This window comes from Pan troglodytes, chromosome 1, assembly GCF_028858775.2.
Source record: "Pan troglodytes isolate AG18354 chromosome 1, NHGRI_mPanTro3-v2.0_pri, whole genome shotgun sequence".
NCBI classification, from domain to species: Eukaryota; Metazoa; Chordata; class Mammalia; order Primates; family Hominidae; genus Pan; species Pan troglodytes.
The window spans coordinates 40,477,193-40,497,933 of NC_072398.2; the positions used below are offsets into that span (position 1 = coordinate 40,477,193).

The following is a 20,741-nucleotide window of genomic DNA, read 5'->3' on the forward strand; positions in this document are numbered from 1 at the left end:
ACTTTGAATCTGTCAAGAAAAGGAATGCAAAAACTTACCTATTCAATAGCTCTGACAAGGCTAGTGGTGTCAACACCAACCAATAAAGTTAGGAGCAATCGCAGAGAAGGATTGACTTATTAGTCTAGGGGTGTGGATGTGGAGATGAAAAGTTGAGATGATGTTCTGGGGAGAAGCAGATATAGGCACCAGGAGCAAAGACCTCTGAGAAACCAAACTCACATTGTTCAGACAAATTCAGAAACTCAGATGGCTAAGTTCATTTGTCAAGTGAACACCAATAAATCCAGAGGTCATAGGAGGGACTCAAGAATCTCTGAGAGGCAGGCCACCTTCCATGCAGAGACAGGCGGATCATTGCCAGAAGACTACCCAGGCTTCATCCAGGGAGTCTTCTTTTTGTCTACTAGATGTGGACTTTCTGGTTAATTCATATACATCCTGAGCACTTACTACTGTGCAAAAATCACAATTAAATGATTATTCATTTGTGATTTAATTTTTCTCTAGCCAGCTGGGTGGGCTAATGTTAAAGAAAACAAAATAGAATGAGGAGACAAGAAAAAACAAGGGCTAATTTTTAAGATGGCATGTGTAACCTAATTTTAAAAATAAAAATATATAGCCAGGCATGGTGGCTCATGCCTGTAATCCCAGCACTTTGGGAGGCCAAGGCAGGCAGATCACCTGAGGTCAGGAATTCGAGACCAGCCTGACCAACATGGTGAAACCCCGTCTTTACTGAAAATACAAAATTAGCCTTGTGTGGGGGCTCATGCCTGTAATCCCAGCCACCCGGGAGGCTGAGGCAGGAGAGTTGCTTGAATCTGGGAGGCAGAGGTTGCAATGAGCCAAGATCACACCATTGCACTCCAGCCTGAGCAACAAGAGCAAAACTCCATCTCAAAATATAAATAAATGAAAATAAAATATATATGTATGTATACGTATGTATATGTACTTCACGAAAATATTATCAATTGGCTGGACGCAGTGGTGCACACCTGTAATCCCAGCATTTTGGGAGGCTCAGGCGGGCAGATCACTTGAGACCAGGAGTTCGAGACCAGCCTGGCCAACATGGCAAAAAACCCATCTCTACTAAAAATGCAGAAATTAGCCGGGGATGGTGGCGCACACCTGTAGTCCCAGAATTGCTTGAACCTGGGAGGCAGAGGTTGCAGTGAGATGAGATCACATCACTGCACTCCAGCCTGGGTGACAGAGTGAGACTCTGTCTCAAGAAAAAAAAGAAATATATATCAATTCACTCCCTTCCATTTGGACCTCTTTCATTTTCTCATCAGCTCTAGTCTGCCTTTCTTTGAATGTTTTCAGTCCAGTTAGGAGTAGTTACAATGTCAATGTCATGATAATACCTATTAGTTTATAAAACACATATTTATGTTACTTGATCCTTTCAATAGCCATTTGATGTAAGAATGACTGTTAACCCACTTTACGGAGGAGAAATCAAGTTGTAGCAAGAAGGAAGTCCAGCCAGGACTGGTATCTGAGACTACTGGATTGCAAATTCAATGCTATTTCCACACACCACACGCCACCGCAGCGGAGGAGAACCACCTCGAAAAAGAACTTCTGTCAGCTTTAGAATTGGTGGTGATTATTTTTCACTCTGCCTCAAGGCAGAGCTCAGATAAACCCCTGATGGCAAAGTTGTTAGGACCAGAAGGGCTCGAACTCAGACTTGCCTCTGCTTCTGAAGGGACCAGGGCAACCGAACTCAGGAAGAGCTCTGTTGCCTTCATCACTTAATTAACTGAGCGTCACACTCCATTTACTGTTGTCTCCAAGACACTGGCAATTGTGTGGCTTTCTTGGCTTTTCATTCCATGAAAGGCTCTTTCATCCCAGCTCCTCCAGTCCCTGGGGAGCTGGATGGGAAGGGAAGAAAGAGGTGTAACGGGACTCTGTGAACACGGCTCTGTATTGTGCTCCACTGTGATATCCTGCTTTCTATCACTTTCTATTTCTGGCAACGTCCCTGGACAGCTACCTGAATGAAACATATGGAATGTTTTTTAATCCTATCATTACTCACTGAGGTATGGAAGTCACAACTCTGGCACCTCACTGCCTCACTCATTCAAAATGCCTTTTGCTTTTTTTTTTTTTTTTAAGTGAGAGAAGAAAAGAAAAGAGTAGAAAGAGAGTGAACAAACTCAGTCAATGAAGAAACAAAAGTGAGTCCCTGGGGCTAGCGAGAGACATTGCCAACTCTTCGGAGACTTCCAGACACTGACAAAAATGTGGAAGCAACACAACATGCGTCACATACAGGCGCCGAGGAACACACAGGAGCCAAAGCTATAAAAAACTTGCTCTAAAATTTCAGAGAAGCAAAATTCTCTTCTCAAAGGTGTTGAGAACTGGCCCCGGCTGCCTCCCAAGCTTTAGTAAAAGAAGCATGAAATGGCTGTCAGATATGAAATGCCTATAAAAATTTGTTAAACTGCAAAGACAGGAAATATATCTTTTTAGCTTTTACTCCATAGCATTGAACACAAAAATACTTCTGGGACCTTGAGCAGGGTAGCATGTGAGTGAATTTGATCCAGGCTACACAAGGATTTTGCTGGCTTTCTAAACTATTGGGTAAAGAAAGCAGGTGAGTCTCAGTGTCTTGTGGCACACACCTATGTGAAACCACGATGACAATGCACCCCACTCTTGGGGGGAAGTTCCCATGACACAAAGCTTGCGTGCCCACACTTCTTCTCTGACTCCCCCTCCCATCTGCTCTTCTCTCTTCACTCACTCTGGCTGCATGGAAAACACAAGAGCAGAAGTAGTACTCCCAGCTTTTACTTCAAATACCCGTTATGATTCATCTCAAGATTGCAGACACTTGGACCATCTTCTGATGTGGATGAGAAGACAGGGGAAATGGGGCTGAGAGGAAGGAATAGAATTGAAAGCTAGTTAATGTAGGGCCCCTGGCTTATTTTTTATTCAGTTCCAACTGCCATAAGGAAGAAAATGAGTAGACTTTACTCCTTCTATTTTTTTCTTTCCCTTTCAGCCTGTATACCTCCTGTCCCTCAGTCCTCCATACTCCAGGAGTGATACTTGTATTTACACCTGCTGACAGTGGAGTCTTTTGGTGCAAAAGGTCCTTTTGAAAGTGGATATGCAACAGCTTAGCAAGAGTTCAAAACTAAGGACTTTGAAGGAACCGATGACTGTTTTCTAAGGGTCTGAGAATGTTTATGTGTCCTTGATGCTGGTAGAGGGAGTCATCTCCTTTCAGTTGGCCAAGAGTAATAACCAGTCTGCTTAATGGTTCACGAATAAGAAATTGTATGTAATCTCTGTGCTATGAATTATGCACAGACTGTGGACAGAAAAGAGGTCGGCTACTTCCCACTTGACTCACCTCTACTGAGTTCACCTTCGCTTCCAACATCCCTGGGTGGCAGCACCCATCACTTCCGCTTCGGTCTTTTGACAAGGAGTTGATCAAGAAAAGAAGTCTGCTAAGAACAAATATCCTTGACTTTGGTGAACTCATATAATTCCCTTCTTTTTCTGTTTCTTTTTTTTTTTTTGAGACAGAGTCTCACTCTGTCATCTAGGCTGGAGTGCAAAGCCGCAATCACAGCTCACTGCAGCCTCAACCTCCTAGGCTCAAGCAATCCTCCCACCTCAGCTTCCTGAGTAGCTGGGACTACAGGCACACACCACCAACCTTTGCTAATGTTTGTATTTTTGTAGAGACAGGGCTTTGCCATGTTGCTCAAGCTGCTCTCAAACTCATGAGCTCAAGCGATCTGCCTGCCTTGGCCTCTCAAAGTTCTGGGATTACAGGCATAAGCCATCTCTTCTGGCCTCATATAATTCTTAAAATTTCTTTCCTTTGATAACAATTCCTAATCACCTTAACGAATTTCTACTTCACAACTCCTGACAGAGACTTCAAATGGCAACTCTCAGTTGTTAGCCAAGGGAAAATAAAGAAAGTGGAAAAGCAGCCAGTTAAGAATGAAATGGGCAGAGAAAAAGAGAGAAATGAAATATCTTATATGATGACCAGTAAATATCTTTGATAAGCATCTGGAATTGGAGTAACATTCAGCCTTCACATCAAAAAGTAGTGTTTCTAAATCCTTTGAATAAACGAGTGGCTATATCTTACTCCTCTGTGAGCCACATTGTCCACAAAAATATAGTAGTCTGACCCCCTCCCATTTCAGCTCTGATAATAAGCTGAGTGTCTCAGCAGCAGCAGGAAGCTGTATACATAGTTCTCTGATGCCCAAGACTGATCAGCTGGTTCAGGCTACATCACTAGCACAAGCACTCTGAACAACATTCATTCATAGTCTCAGGACCCTCAGGAAACCAGGGCCATAGGCCATCACCTATTGGATCAAGTTTGTCATACATTCTCCAGCAGATATAACTCTTTCTTCTACTACTGCTTTTCTCTCTAGACAACATCAGAGTGGAGACAGACAAATGAGGCCTGTTAAATTATCATATCCTTGGAATATTTCGGCACTATATATAATTCCAGGAATCATTTTATCCTCCCTTGCCTCTAGGTAGAACTTTCCCTATGTGGTCTCAAAAAAAAAAAAAAAAAAACAAGACCTGTTTATAGTTTTAAACATAAGATAAAGGAGGGAAGAGATTACTACTTGGGGGCATCTAATATGTGCCAAATACTATATTGAACTTTCTCCATGGTCGTTGAGACAGGAATGAGTTTAGAACTGTGGAAACTAAATTCTGAGTGCCAAATTATTTGCCCTGATCCCACAGCTAAAACATTTCAGTGTTTGGAACTTCACTGGTATTGTGTCAAAGTTCACGTACATTACAAAATGCTATGGTCTTTGCCCCTAGGGAGTTCTCAACCTTGCTTGGAAGTCTATGCTGGTGTGTGTTTTACCATCTAAAACTAAAAAGTATCTCACCTATGTCCTCTCCGTTAGTGAGTGAATGCTTCCCACTTCTCGCTCTCCTCTGATTTATCTCCAATACATCTTTTAAAATTAAATGACATTTCAACCTTTATGGGAAATGCCATCTAATCCCTTTGGGACTATTGCTCCTATTAGCTCATCATTCCAGGCATTGATGAGGATTGCATTAGGGTTAGGACACTGAAGCATAGTGACAAGGGTAAAAGGAGGAAGAGTTCTGCCTCATTGCCAAAAGCAGAATGTTCCCCCGCTGAAAATATCTTTTTATAAATTCAGGTCCAATAAGCTATATTATCTATACCTCACACTGTAATCCACTCCTGTCTCCCAAGAGCTCCCCATTACATATTGAATATTTGAGTGGGGGTTGCTTTAAAGCCTTTCATTATCAAATAGTGTTAGGGGAGCAGTGTGTAATGAGGAAATTGGCATGCATCCCAGAGTGATCTGAGGGGCTGGGATTCAGAATGCTAAGTCACCATTCAAAATGTAAGTAATTAAAATTAATTAAAATCATTAAACAAACCTTCACTTTTGCAATTTCAAGGTACAACCCAAGTCACCAGAGCTCATAAAAGATGTGTGTGCTGTCGCATCTATGTGAAGTATTTCCATGACCCGAGCATTGACTACAGGACTGTGCTGGAGGAAACTGGATCAAGGTACCAAGGTGAGTCAAAAGCCCTTTATATAAAACATGAATAGAAATGTAAGTACATGCCCATGTGTATGAATCCCAGACTTACATGGCAACAATTGACCCACTCATTCTCTAATCATCCATCAACAGTATTTATTCTGTTACTCTCCAGTGCCCAGCATTCCCTAAGGGCTCTGCCATTTCAGCAGCATACAGAGCATCAGACCTCACCTCAAGTTGCTTATCATCCAATTTAGATGGGTAGGGAGAGGGAATATAGACAAGAAGCCAAGAATAACAGCATAGAAAGATGCATCATTCAGTCATTCAACACACATTATAGAGCACCTAGTAAAAGGCAAGCATTAGTGCATGTGGATACAGAGTCCTTGCCTTCAATGACTGCAACCTGCTAAATACAATCAGTACTAGTTGAGGGATAAAGTGTGCTACACTCATGGATTTAAGAATGAGCATGGTGTGTGTCTAGGGTAGGCTGACAGTGGAAATGATTACTCCCTAGCAACTCTGTGACAGTAAAATGACATACAAAGATCAAATAAAGGAAAACTTTCGGAACCAGGAAATTAGTCTTCATGATCACTTCTGAGAGGATTGGAATTCAGTATCACAAATGTTTTGGCTGGTCAATGTGGCTCACATCTATAATCCTAGCACTTTGAGAGGCCAAGGAAGGCAGACTGCCTGAGTTACCAGCCTGGCCAAGATGGTGAAACCCTGTCTCTACTAAAAATACAAAAATTAACTGGGCGTGATGGTGTGCACCTGCAATTCCAGCTACTTGGGAGGCTGAGGCATGAAAATCACTTAAGCCTAGAAAGCAGAAGTTGCAGTGAGCCAAGATCATACCGCTGCACTCCACCCTGGGTAGCAGAGTAAGACTGTGCCTCCAAAAAAAAAAATTAAATTAATATATATATATATATATATATATAGGCAAACTTGACTTCTGCAGGTTATGCCCTCCGTCTCAGGACTACAAGTAAATGAGAAAATTAATTATATGATTTCTGCACTGTCTTCATGTTCAAGTGTTATCACTCTCTCTTCCTCATTCCATCATAGACAGATACAGGAGGGTCTCCAGAAACCCTAGGGCTGAATGGAACCCTGTCTGGAAAACATACACTGGAAACTAGGCCGAGGATTATCCAAAGGGTGGTTGAAATCAAGGGTTAAAGTTTGGCTCAAGATAAGGAAGAATCTTCTAATAATTAAAACTGACCATCCAAAAGGTAATGGGATGCTCTGTGGTATAGTTAGTGATTTCTGTGTCTTTGAAATAATCAAGTGGTAGCTAGAAGACCACTGTCAGGAATGCAATAAAAGTATTTCCTGCACTAAGAAAGAAAAAAAAGATGACATTACCTCAAGTTGCTTTACAACTCTCAGGTTCTTTGAGTCTTTGACATGCTCAAAATTATATTTTGAGAGAGCTTGGCCTATCTCCTGGAACATTCTGCTTCAACTTGAGCATCTCTCTCTCTCTTTTTCCCTGTTCAATTTCTTTATACTTCTGTATTAATATTTTTTGTTTGCTAGGGGTTTCTATCAAAAAGAAAAACTAATATGTAAGAACCATTTGTCTCCTTAAGTAACAGCTCGTCAATTGTTTGAAAGCAGTCATTATTTCCATTCCCCAATCCTTTATTCTCTTCTTCAGAATAAATCTCCCTGGCTTTTTCAACTGAGACTGTAGTTTGATTTCTAGATTTTCCAGATTCTCCAACCTGTATAAAGAACATACTCATCTGGGCCACATGTCCTCAGTATAATAAATGTGATAACACTTGAACATGAGGCAAATTCAAGAACTGAACCTTAGTTTTGGCCTCTAGATTCTGGAAAATTTGAGGACAAGATTGAATTAAGTGTCAAGAAAAGTTTTGAATGCAGGACTCTCCCCAGAAGCAAAGGGACAAATGCCTGTGCCTCTCACTTTATAATATGTGTTGGGGAGATCTTGCTGTCGTCAGAGTCTTCCTACAAGGCCCTGCAGGGGAGCTGGTGCCTGTGAGCCTCTCCTGCCTTGTGAGGAGGGGACCTAGAAGATAGGATACCTGGGTACCTGCTTCTTGATGCAAACCTCAAAAGCATATGTGCGTGTGTGTATATATATATATATATATATATTTTTTTTTTTTTTTTTTTTGAGACAGAGTCTCACTCTATCACTCAGGCTGGAGTGCAGTGGCACGATTTCAGCTCACCACAACTTCCATCTCCCAGGTTCAAGCCATTCTCCTGCCTCAGCCTCCTGAGTACTGGGATTACAGGTGCGTGCCACCGCACCCGGCTATTTTTTGTATTTTGAGTAGAGACAGGGTTTCACCATGTTGGCCAGGCTGATCTTGAACTCCTGACCTCATGATCCACCTGTCTCGGCCTCCCAGAGTGCTGGGATTACAGGCGTGAGCCACCGTGACCAGCCCTCAAAAGCATTTTTAAGGTGTGTTTGCCTTTTCACGCTCTGTGATCCCCATGCCCTTGGACCACTTCTTCTCCTAAAAGGGAATTCAACTTATTTTAATACCTTTATGAGCTGAATTTATGATAGTCACTTTATGAGTGAACTTTACGTGTCACTGAAAAAAGGATATGTTGAGGTCCTAAGCCCCAGTAACTCAAAATGTGACCTCATTTGGAAATAGGGTTGTTACAGGTGTAACTAGTTAAGATGAGATCATAGTGGAGTCGGGTGGGCCCCTAATTCAATATGACTATTATCCTCTATGAAGACAGCCAGGTGAAGACAGTGACACTGGGAGACTGCTGTGTGAAGATGGAGCATCAGAATAATACATCTACAAGCTGAGGAATGCCAAACATTGCAGGCAACACCAGCAGCTACAAAGCAGCAAGAAAAAAAGTCCCTTACAGTTTTCTGAGGGAACATTGCTCTTTGAACACCTTGATTTGGAACTACCAGCCTCCAGAACTATAAGACAACAAATTTCTGTTTTTTTAAGCCACCCAGTTTGTGGTATTTTGTTATGGTAGTACTGGGAAACCAATATAGTAAACCTTCCCTTGATGGCCTTCTTTACATAGAAACAGAATTTCCTCTTTCTTCCAAGGTCATGTCAGAGGGCTGAGGGTGAACAAGACATTGGCAGGTGGTGTGTCCTGCTTTGGGTCTCATCTCCTGTGTTACTGCAACAGCATTCTCCCAAATCTTGAGAATACTGGCAGAGAAGAGAGCAGGAATGAGTGTCAGGGGAAGTTGGTACTGTATTAAGCTGGTCTTAATTTGACGAACATAGCCACCTTAATGTTTGGATTTGAGTCTAGCTATCTGTAAAATGGAGACAATATTCTGGTTCTACTTTCTACCCTTCTTGCAATTACTTCTTATTAGTAACGTGAGGGAATAAAAAAATGACAAAAACTCTGAGCTGCTCAGACAAGAGTACAAAGGAATCCAACCCAGCCTGGCAGAAGCAGCAGCAGCAGAAGCAGCAGAAAAATAGGACTTCTCTCAGAAAAGGCCAGGAACCAGAGCCAGGCCAGAAGAATGGCCGTGGAACACAAGGGAAAGCAGAAAGTGCCCACGGGTACCATGAATCCAGGGAAGGAAGCCAAGTCCAGACTTCAGCATGTGAGGCCAGCCATGAGAGAGCAGGCATGGTGTGCACTCCAGGTCAGTAAGTCCAGGTTAGCAGATAGCTATACAGCTAGGCATGGGCCTGGTCAAAAGCAAAGGCAGGCTACACGAGCAGAACAAATGGAACAAAGTAGAGGGTTTGGACACAAGCCAACTCCAAGACAGCAACTGGGGTTCTATGAGAGAAAACTGGGTGGAACCGCTGCTCCTCAGGCAGAATTGTTTGCCTTCCGCTCATGTTTGTTTTTTAATTTCAATTTTTTTGGGTACATAGTAGGTGCATATATTTATGGGGTATAGGAGATGTTTTGATACAGGCATGCAATGTGAAATAAGCATATCATGGAGAATGGGGTATCCATCCCCTCAAGCATTTATCCTTCAAGTTACAAACAATTCAATTACACTCTAAGCTATTTTAAAAGGTACAACTAAGTGATTATTGACTATTGTCAACCTGTTGTGCTATCAAATAGTAGGTCTTATTCATTCTTTCCGGCTATTATTTTGTACCCATTAGCCATCCGCACCTCCCTCTGCCACCCTCCCAATACCCTTCCCAGCCTCTCGTAACCATCCTTCTACTCTCTATGTCCATGAGTTCAATTGTTTTGATTTTTAGATACCACAATAGGTGAGAACATGCAATTTTGTCTTTCTGTGCTTGGCTTATTTCTCTTAACATAATGATCTCCAGTTCCATCCATATTGTTGCAAACGACTGGTTCTTATTTTTTATGGCTGAATAGTACTCCATTGTGTATATGTACCACATTTTATTTATCCATTCTTCCATTGGTGGTCACTTATGTTGCTTCCAAATCTTAGCTATTGTAAATAGTGCTGTAACAAACACAGAAATGCAGATATCTCTTTCACATGCTGATTTCCTTTCTTAGGGGTATATACCAAGAAGTGGGATTGCTGGATCATATGGTAGCTCAATTTTTACTTTTTTGAGGAATGTTCAGACTGTTCTCCATAGTAGTTGTAAAAATCTACATTCTCACCAAAGTATACAAGAGTTACCTTTCCTCCATAGCTTTACCAGCATTCGTTATTGCCCGTCTTCTGATATAAGCCATTTTAACTGGGATGAGATAATGTCTCATTGTAGTTTTGATTTGCATTTCTCTAATGACCAATGATAGTGACCATCTTTTCATATGCCTGTTTGCCATTTGTGTGTCTTCTTTTCAGAAATGTCTACTCAAATATTCTGCTCATTTTTTAATAAAATTTTTAGATTTTTTTTCCTATAGAGTTGTTTGAGCTCTTTATATATTCTGGTTATTAATTAATATATTTTCTCTCATTCTGTGGATTCTCTCTTCACTTTGTTGATTGTGTCTTTTGCTGTGCAAAAGCTTTTAACTTGATGTGACCCCTTTTGTCTATTTTTGCTTTGGTTACTTGTGCTTGTGGGGTATTGGTTGAGAAATTTTTGCCCAAATCAATGTCCCAGAGATTTTCCCCAATGTTTTCTTGTAGTAGTTTCATAGTTTGAGGCCTTAGATTTTAGTCTCCAATCCATTTTTAATTGATTTTTGTATATGGTGAGAGATGGGGGTCTAGTTTCATTCTTCTGCATATGAATATCCAGTTTTCCCAGCACCATTTATTGAAGAGACTCTTTTACCCAGTTTATATTATTGGCATCTTTGTCAAAAATGAGTTCAGTGTAGCTGTGTGGATTTGTTTCTGGGTTCTCTATTCTGTTCCATTTGTCCATGGGTCTGTTTTTATGCCAGTACCAAGCTGTTGTGATTACTATAGCTCTGTAGTATAATTAGAAGTCAGGTAATGTGATTCCTCTTGTTTTATTCTTTTTGCTTAGAATAGCTTTGGAAATCCTGGGTCTTTTGTGGTTCCATATAAATTTTATAATTTTTTTTATTTCTGTGAAGAATGCCATTGGTATTTTGATAGGGATTGCATTGAATCTGTAGCTTTCTTTGGGTAGTATGAACATTTTAACAATATTGATTCTTCCAATCCACGAACATGGAATATTTTTCCATTTTTTGGTGTCCTCTTCAATTTCTTTCATCAGTGTTCTGTAGTTTTCATTATCAAGATCTTTCACTTCTTTGGTTAAGTTAATCCCTATGTATTTAACTTCATGTGTGACTATTGTAGATGGGATTACCTTTTAAATTTCTTTTTCATATTGTTCACTATTAACATATAAATATGCTACTGATTTTTGTACGTTGATTTTGTATTCTGCAACTTTACTGAATTTTTTTATCAGTTCAATAGTTTTTTTGAGGAGTCTTTAAGTTTTTCAAAATATAAGATCATATCATCTGCAAACAAGGATAATTTGACTTTTTTCTCTTTAATTTGGATGCCCTTTATATCTTTCTCTTGCCTGATTGCCTTAGCTAGAACTTCCAGTACTGTTTTGAATAACAGTGGTGACAGTGGGAAGGAACCCATGCTGTGTTCCAGATCGTAGAGAAAAGGCTTTCATTTTTTTCCTATTCAGTATGATATTAACTGTGGGTCTGTCATACATGGCTGTTAGTATGTTTGGGTATGCTCCTCCTACACCCAGTTTTTTGAGGGTTTTTATTATGAGGGATGTTAAATTTTATCAAATGCTTTTTCAGCATCAGTTGAAATGATCATACAGTTTTTATCCTTCACGTTGTCGATGTGATGTAGCACATTGATTGATTCGCATATGTTGAACCATCCTTGTATTCCAGAGAAAATCCCAATTGGTCATAATGAATGATCTTTCTAATGTATTGTTGAATTCAGTTTGCTAGTTTTTTTTGTTTTGTTTTGTTTTGTTTTAATGGAGTCTTGCTGTGTCACCTAGGCTAGAGTGCGGTGGCGTGATCTCGGCTCACTGCAAGCTCTACCTCCTGGGTTGATGCCATTCTCCTGCCTCAGCCTCCTGAGTAGCTGGGACTACAGGCACCCGCCACCATGCCCAGCTAATTTTTTGTATTTTTAGTAGAGATGGGGTTTCACAGTGTTAGCCAGGATGATCTCGATCTCCTGACCTACCTCGTGATCCACTCACCTTGGCCTCCCAAAGTGAGTTTGCTAGTATTTTGTTGAGATTTTTGCATTGGTATTCATCAGAGATATTGGTCTGTGGTTTTCTTTTTTTGATGTGTGTTTGTCTGATTTTGGTATTAGGATAATACTGGCTTTGCAAAATGAGTTTAGAAGTAGTGTCCCCCTATTCTATTTTTCAGAATAGTTTGAGTAGGATTGGTATTAGGTCTTTAAATGTTTGTTAGAATTCAGCATTGAAGCTATCAGGTCCTGGCTATTCTCTATTGGGAGACTTTATTACAGCTTCAATCTTGTTACATGTTATTGATCTGTTCAAGTTTTGGATTTTTTCCTGGTTTAATCTTGGTAGGTTCTATATATCTAGGAATTTGTCTATTTCTTCTAGATTTTCCAACTTATTGACATATAGTTGCTCATAGTAGCCATTAATCATCCTCTGAATTTCTGCAGCATCAATTGTAATGCCTCCTTTTTCATTTCTGATTTTATTTATTTGGATCTTCTTTCTTTTTTTTTCTAGTCTGGCTAAAGATTTGTCAATTTTGTTAAACTTTTCAAAAAAAACACAACTTTTTGTTTCATTGATCTTTGGTATTTTTTCTCATTTCAATGTAACTTATTTCTGCTCTGCTCTTTATTATTTATTTTATTCTACTACTTTTGGGTTAGGTTTGCTTTTGCTTTTCTAGTTCTTTAAGATGTATTGTTATATTGTTCATTTGAAGTGTTTCCTTTTTGTTGATATAGGTACTTACAGCTATAAACTTCCCTCTTAGTTTGCTGTATCCCATTGGTTTTGGTATGTTGTGTTTCCATTATAATTTGTTTCAAGAAATTTTTCAATTTTCTTCCTAATTTCTTCATTGACTCACTGGTTATTTAGGAACATGTTGTTTAATTTTCATGTATTTTTATAGTTTCCAAAACTCCTCTCATTACTAATTTCTACTTTTATTCCATGTGGTCAGAGAAGATGCCCTAATCATCTGAATGTTTTAAAACTTGTTTTGTGACCTAATATATGGCTTATCTTGGATAATGAGCCATATGCTGAGGAAAAGTATATGTATTCTGCAGCTGTTGGATGAAATGTTCTGTAAGAATCTATTAGATACATTTGCTCTATAATGCAGAATAAGTCTGATATTTCTTGTTGATTTTCTGTCTGGAAGATCTGTCCAATGCAGAAAGTGGAGTGTTGAAACCTTCAGCTATTATTGTATTTGGGCCTAGCTCTCTCTTTAGCTCTAATAATGTTTCCTTTATATATCTGAGTGATCCACTGTTGGGTGCATATATATTTAAAATTGTTATATCTTCTTGCTGAATTTACCCCTTTATCATTATATAGTGACCTTATTTGTCTCTTCTTATAGTTTTTTCTTGAAATCTATTTTGTCTGATATAATATAGTGACTTCTGCTCTTTTTTGGTTTCCATTGGCACGGGGTTTCTTTTTCTATCGCTTTATTTTAAGCCTTTGTGTGTATTTGTAGGCTGTGTTTCTTGTAGGCAACATATCAATGGGTCTTGTTTTTTTTTTTTTAAATCTACTCAGCCAGTCTATGTCTTTTGATGGGAGAGTTTAGTCTATTTACATTCAATGTTATTACTGGTAAGTAAGGACATACACCTGCCATTTTGTTATTTGATTTCTGGTTGTATTTTGGTCTTCTCTTTCTTCTTTCTTTCCTTTCTATCTTCCTCTAGCAGAGGTGATTTTCTCTGGTCATATAAAGTAGTTTCCGGCTTTTTATTTTTTGTGAGTCCATTGTATGTTTTTTGGTCTGAAGTTACCATGAGGCTTGAAAATGCTATCTTATAAATAACCTATTATTTTACTGAATAACAACTTAACATTTGCATAAACAAACAAACAAGCAAAAAGAAAACTAATAAAACTCTATGCTTTAACTTTGTCTCCTCACTTTTTAACTTTTGGTTGTTTCCATTTATATCTTATTGTACTGATGATGTCTTGAAAAGTTATTTTAGTTATTATTTTTTATTGGTTATTTTTGAGTCTTTTTACTTAGGATAAGAGTAGTTTACACACCACAGTTACAGTGTTATAATATTCTTTGTTTTTCCATTTACTTACTATTACCAGTGAGTTTTGTACCTTCAGGTGATTATTTATTGCTCATTAATGTCTTTTTCTTTCTGATGGGAGTACTCCCTTTAGCACGTCTGGTAGGAAAGGTCTGGTATTCATGGAATCCCTCAGTTCTTGTTTGTCTGAGAAAATACTTATTTCTCCTTCATGTTTGAAGGCTATTTCTGCCTGATATACTATTCTAGGGTGAAATATTTTTGTTTTTGTTTTTGTTTTTGTTTTCCTTCAGCACTTTAAATATGTCATGCCACTCTCTCCTGGTTTGTAAAGTTTCCCCTGAAGCTTGCTGCCAGACATATTGGAGCTCCATTTTATGTTATTTGTCTCTTTTCTCTTGCTGCTCTTAGGATCCTTTATTTATCCTTGACTTTTGGGAGTTTGATTATTAAATGCCTTGAGGTAGACTTTTTTGGGTTAAATCTGCTTGGTGTTCTATAACCTTCTTGTACTAGGATATTGATATCTTTCTCTAGGTTTGGGAAGTTCTCTGGTATTGTTCCTTTGAAAAAACATTCTACCCATATCTCTTTCTCAACCACTTCTTTAAGACCAAAAAGTCTTAGATTTGCCCTTGAGATTATTTTCTAGATCCTGTAGGCACGCTGCATTGTTTTTTATTTTTTTAATTTTGTCTCCTCTTACTCTGTATTTTCAAATAGCCTGTTTTCAAGCTCTCTAATTCTTTCTTCTGCTTGATAAATTCTATTAAAGGAAAATCTGATGCATTCTTCAGTATGCCAATTGAATTTTTCAGTTCCAGAATTTCTGCTTGATTCTTTAATTATTTCAATCTCTTTGTTAAATTTATGTGATAGAATTCTGAACTCCTTCTCTGTGTGATCTTGAGTTTCTTTGAGTTACCTCAATGCAGCTATTTTGAATTCTCTGTTTGAAAGGTCACATATCTCTGTTTCTCCAGTATTGGTCCCTGGTGCCTTATTTAGTTCATTTGGTAAGGTCATGTTTTCCTGGATGGTGTTGATGCTAGTAGATGTTCTTTGGTGTCTGGGCATTGAAGAGTTAGGTGTTTATTGTAGTCTTCACTGTCTGGGCTTATTTGTAGCCATCCTTATTGGGAAGGCTTTCCAGATATTTGAAAAGACTTGGGTGTTGTGATCTAAGCTGTATCTGCTTTAGGAGACACCCCAGGCCCAATAATGCTGTGATTCTTGCAGACTCATAGAGGTACTGACTTGATGGTCTTCGACAAGATCTGGGAGAATTCTCTGGATTACTGGGCAGAGACTCTTGTTCTCTTCCCTTACTTTCTCCCAAACAAATGAAATCGTTCTCTCTGTTCTGAGCCACATAAAGCTGGGGGTGGAGTGACACAAGCACCACCAGCAATACAACTGGGCTGGGTCAGACCTGAATCCAACACAGCTCTGGGGCTTGCCCAAGGCCTGCTGTAACCATTCCCTGGCTACTGCCTATGTTCTCTAAAGGCCCTGGGGCTCTATGATCATCAGGTGGTAAAGCCGACCAGGCCTGTATTCTTCTTTTCGGGATAGTGAGGTCTCCCAGGCCCCAGGTGGGTCCAGAGGTGCTATCCAAGAGTCAGGGACTAGAGTCAAAGACCTTAGAGGTCTATCTGGTGTTACTGTATTACAGCTGTGCTGGCACTCAAACCATAAGACACAGTCCTTCCTACTCTTCCCTCCCCTTTCTAAGGGCAAAGGAGCCTCTCCCTGTAGCCACCACCACCCCAGGCCACAAGGAGTACTGCTGGACTACCACCCATGTTTCCTTAAGTCCAGGGGCACTTCAGTCAGCTCATGGTGAATGCTGCCTGGCCTGGAACTCACCCTCTAGGACAGTGGGCTCCCTGCTGGCTTCAGTCAGGTCCAGAAATGCTGTCCAAGAGTCAAGTCTTAGAATCAGGAATCCCAAGAGCCTGTTTGATGCTTTGCCCCTCTGTGGCTGTGCTGGTATCTAAGGTGCAGGACAAAGTCCCCTTTACTTCTGCCTCTGCTTTTCTCAAGCAGGAGGCATTTTGCCCCATAGTCATTACACCTGGGAATGGGCTGACTTTCACTTGAAGCCAGCAAGTCTCAGAGGCTGACCCAAGGCCCTTGATGTAGTACCTGGGTATTGCTGCTCGTTATTTAGGGCCCTAGGGCTCTTCAGTTAGCAGGTGATGCATGCTCCCAGGACTTGGTCCTTTCTTTCAAGGGAGTGGGTTCCCTTCTGGCCCAGGGTGTGTTAAGAAATGTTGTCTAGGAGCTAGGGCCTGGAATGGGGGCCTCACAACTCTGACTGGTGTCCAATCCTGTTGTGGATGAGCTGGTATCCAAGATGCAAGACAAAGTCCTATCCACTTTTCCCTCTCCTCTCCTCAAGTGGAAGAAGGGGGTCTCTTTTGCAGCCACGAACTGTGGAGCCTGGGGTTAGGGGAGGGGTGATGCCAGCACTCCCTTGGCTGCCCCAGCTGGTGTCTTAGTAGGTTGCATCCAAGCCACCTCCCCACCACGCCCACCCCAGTCCACTGCTTCTGGGCCTAATTCAACACTAGGACTAGCCTAAGAATTGCAGTCCTTATGGTTTAGACTGCCTTTCAAGTTTACTTGGAGTCACAGAGCACTGTAGCCCTCTGTGGTGAGATTTGCAGGCACAAGTTCTGACTGCTGGGATCCATGACTGGCTTCTGTTTAGGGCTGGTTTAAATGCGCCCTCTGTGGGCAGACATCAGCTGAGTTTGACCCAGTTCTCCTTTCTGCTCTAACAGGACAACACTGAGTTCAATGCCTCAGAATTGCTGGGTTCTCCCTGCCCCAGCACCCAAAGAGGCTCTCTGCACCAGGCCACTGCTGCCAGGGGTGGGAGAGGGGTGGCGTCAGCAACTCAGGACTGTTTCTTTCTACCTCTTCAGTGCCTTTTTCAGCACTAAGAAGTTAAAACCAGGTACTATGAGTGCTCGCCTGTTTATTGGTTCTTATGAAGGTGTTTTTTTTCTGTGTAGATAGCTGTTAACTTGGTGTCCTTGTCTGGGGGGATGATCAGTGAAGCCTTCTCTAACACCATCTTGCTTCACCTCCTATTCTGCCCAGGTTTTAACGAGCCTTCTTGCTGTGGGTTGATGAGGGCCAGAATATCACGCAGATTTTAATTCTAAGAGATTAAGATGTTAAACCCTTCTATTCATCTAGAGCACAATAAAGAGTAGTTTTTGCAGTAGTAATTAGTCTTCCAAGTAAGGCAGGTACTATGGGTCTGGTGGTTGGCACCTGCTTTCCAGCTCCTATAAGAACTGTTTTGTTTGTCTTAGAGTAATAAACACAAACTGCTTTTATAACTTGAAAAAAAACTCAACAAAATCCACTGCAGCTTGAGAACAACCTGAAATTGATTATCTTTCTATGTTATTTCCTCATTAGAGCTTTGACCTACTCATTCTAACCCATGAGCTTCAGGTTTTTTAATCTACAAAATAGAGCCATTGCGGTAAATACCAGTCCAACAAGACCTGAGGTTAACACATCTCAGAAGAAGTAAACACCTGCCATGAGCTGCTTCTGTGCGCCATTGGTATTGATGAGGGAAGGACTTAATGACCCAGAGTGAGTACAACATATCTGCAAGTGGGGCATGATATTCCCCAGAGAGTTCAATAGGAAGCAACAAGCAAGCCAGAGAGAAACTGTAGTATTATACAGTCAGTTGGTAGGAATGTCAAAAGAGGCAATGAAAGAGATTTTCAGGAATGGAGACAAACCTCTGTAGGACCACAGAGAAGCTGAATGCCTTCCCTCTCTAGGGTGTACACATCTTCTTTCATTTATAGCTCACTTGTCAAGATTTTAGATGAAGCAAATTATTTTTCCTCTTTGTTAGTAAAAATCCCATAAATGCTAGCTAAGGTAATTGTTTTAGCAGTCACTCCTGCAACCCAGCTATGCTTAGGGAAATCTACCAATGATACCATTTATTGAGTACCACTGTATGATAAGCCCGCTCCATGTGTTATCTTATATGATCATCCTAATAACCCTCTGGTATAGGGGTTAGCATCTCTATTTTATGTATCAGGTATTTAGCCCCTGTGTGGTTAAGTCACATACGCAAGACCATATGCTTAGTAAACAGGACAACTGGCATTGGAAACCAGGATTGTCCTAATTAAAAGAGAATCAGGGGCCAGGGGCAGTGGCTCATGTCTGTAATCCCATCTATTTGGGAGGCTGAGGCGGGAGGATCACTTGAGGCCAGGAGTTCGAGACCAGCCTGGGCAACAAAGTAAGCATCCATCTCTACTCTCTCCTTTTCCCTCTCCTCTCCTCAAGTGGAGAATAAAGTGGAAATAAATAAATAAAAACAGAATTTAAAAAATTAGCTCAGCCTAGTGGGCATGTACCTTTAGTCCCAGATACTTGAGAGGCTGAGTTGAGAGGATCACTTGAGCTGAAGAGTTCAAGGCTAGGGTTGTGCCACTACATTCCAACCTGGGAGACAGAATGAGGCCCTGTCTCTTAAGAGAGAGAAGAAATCAATAGTTGTGGATTTGAACCTAGCTATGGAAGAATTGTGAGGTAATTTCAGACAAAAAGTATTTCCTATTGAGAACAAATCAGTTAAGTAAAAGATAGAAGTAAGAAAAATGAACCAACATGTATTGAGTGTTCCCTCTTAACCTGCCTTTCATTCCCACAACATATCAGGCTCGTCTAGCACTCAACATTAGCACTTTCTCTGCTACATTACATTGCCTCTCAGCAAGAAATGTGTTCTCACTTATATTATTTTTATTCCTACCCTTTCATCTCCCTCTCCCTCCCTCCATGTCCAGTGAACTTCCCAGAAAGTTGGGCATAACAGTTATAGCAGATAATAATTCTATGTAACATTTATTGATCACTTTCCAGGTACCAGTTTCTGTGTTGAGCTCTTTATGTGGACCTTACAATTTAATCATCAAAATACCCATAAAGAAGATGATATTTTATCCCCATCTTCTGGATGAGAATATTGCACCACATTTTTTCTTCTCTCCTCCTTACTTCCCAATTGCATTAAAATATTTTTCTTTGGATTCAGGGATCATGGCCTAGGGAGAAACACAGCTTTTTGTAGAAGTAAAAATGTGAACACAGATACAATTCTTCATTTTCCCCAACACACCATGCAATGCAAAGATGCTGCTTTTTGTCTGCAATGATTCTACCTATTGTTAGTTCACTGCATCCTCAGAGTCAGTGCACAGGCAGGAGAGACTGAGATTATTTAGATTCTCATAGTACAGCATATAATGAGGAAGACAGGCTAGGATGCCATGGGTGCCACATTAGTGCCTTCTTTAAGGTTCTGATATACAAGCAGCCCTGCCCCAGTTGGTTTGTGTTTAAAAGAAGATCATTTATTAAGGTGCTGATATACAAACTCTGTCCCACCCGAGTTGGCTTGTGTTTAAAAGAGGATCCTGACAAGTCTACCTAAAGAAGCTGAAAGAGATATTGGGGGCAGGGGACAATGGACTAGCTAATGTGCAGAAATAAACTTTACAGCTCTAGGCCAGGGCCACCATAAAACTCTTCCACACTGTGCAGCACACATTATGGCGGAAACAACACGCCTTGGCTGGTGGCTTTGCTCCGTGTTCCTCAAGAGAGCTCTGGGTTGCAAACTTGCCTGCTCCATGGCTGTCTCATCTTTTCCATGTGAGGACCACAATTCCTGACCTTTGCAGTGGCTGTAAACTTTGAGACAGGGAGGCAGGATCTGCAGCTTGCCAGGGGCCTCGGAGGACTCTGGTGGCCCATGCAGCTCTATGGGCTTGGAACTTGAGCTCATTGAGGATGTCACCTACAGATAAACAAGTGACACGTCTTGAACACATTGCAAACAACTTTTAAAGGTCATCTCATCCATGCCTCTGTCTCTTCTTTGGAAGACTTCAAAATTATTTCAGAGTGAAAATGTCTCCTGTTTTCAAAAATTGCCAAATATAAATTATATGAATGAGTTTGTTTAAACAACTTAGAGGACCAAAATAAAAAATTTTCTTAAGTCTAATCAGTCGTGCTTCAGGAACATAGGATGTTTCCTCTTGTTCTGCCTTTTGGAATGGTGAAGGGTATTTCACTGACATCTTGAATCATTTAGAGGGACTTAGGATTCAATTCAATACAATAAATATTTACTGAGCTTCTACGTATCTGATACTGAAATGGGGCCGAGAGGGTCACAAAGTTGATGATCTGGGCTTCTTTCTCATCTCAAGAAGCATAATTCCCACATCACTCATGATGCAGAGTGTGGTAAATGCCACATAGTAAGGCCACAAGGAGAGGGTTTGGAGCCATTGATGTTACCTAGAATCAAATAATTCTATGGTGGAGACAAAGATACTCAGGAGAGCACCTGCATCTCATCTGGACCAAA

The 20,741-nt window shown here is 40.5% G+C and overlaps 1 long non-coding RNA gene across 1 annotated transcript in view; it reads left to right on the top strand.

The window, feature by feature from the left end:
• The window catches only part of LOC107970012 (uncharacterized), a 37,264-nt gene that overhangs the window by 7,571 nt on the left and 8,952 nt on the right, over positions 1 to 20,741 (top strand). Inside the window, exon 4 of the long non-coding RNA XR_001712214.4 lies at positions 5,497 to 5,619. This is a non-coding gene — a long non-coding RNA (uncharacterized LOC107970012). The remainder of the gene's footprint in view (positions 1 to 5,496; positions 5,620 to 20,741) is intronic.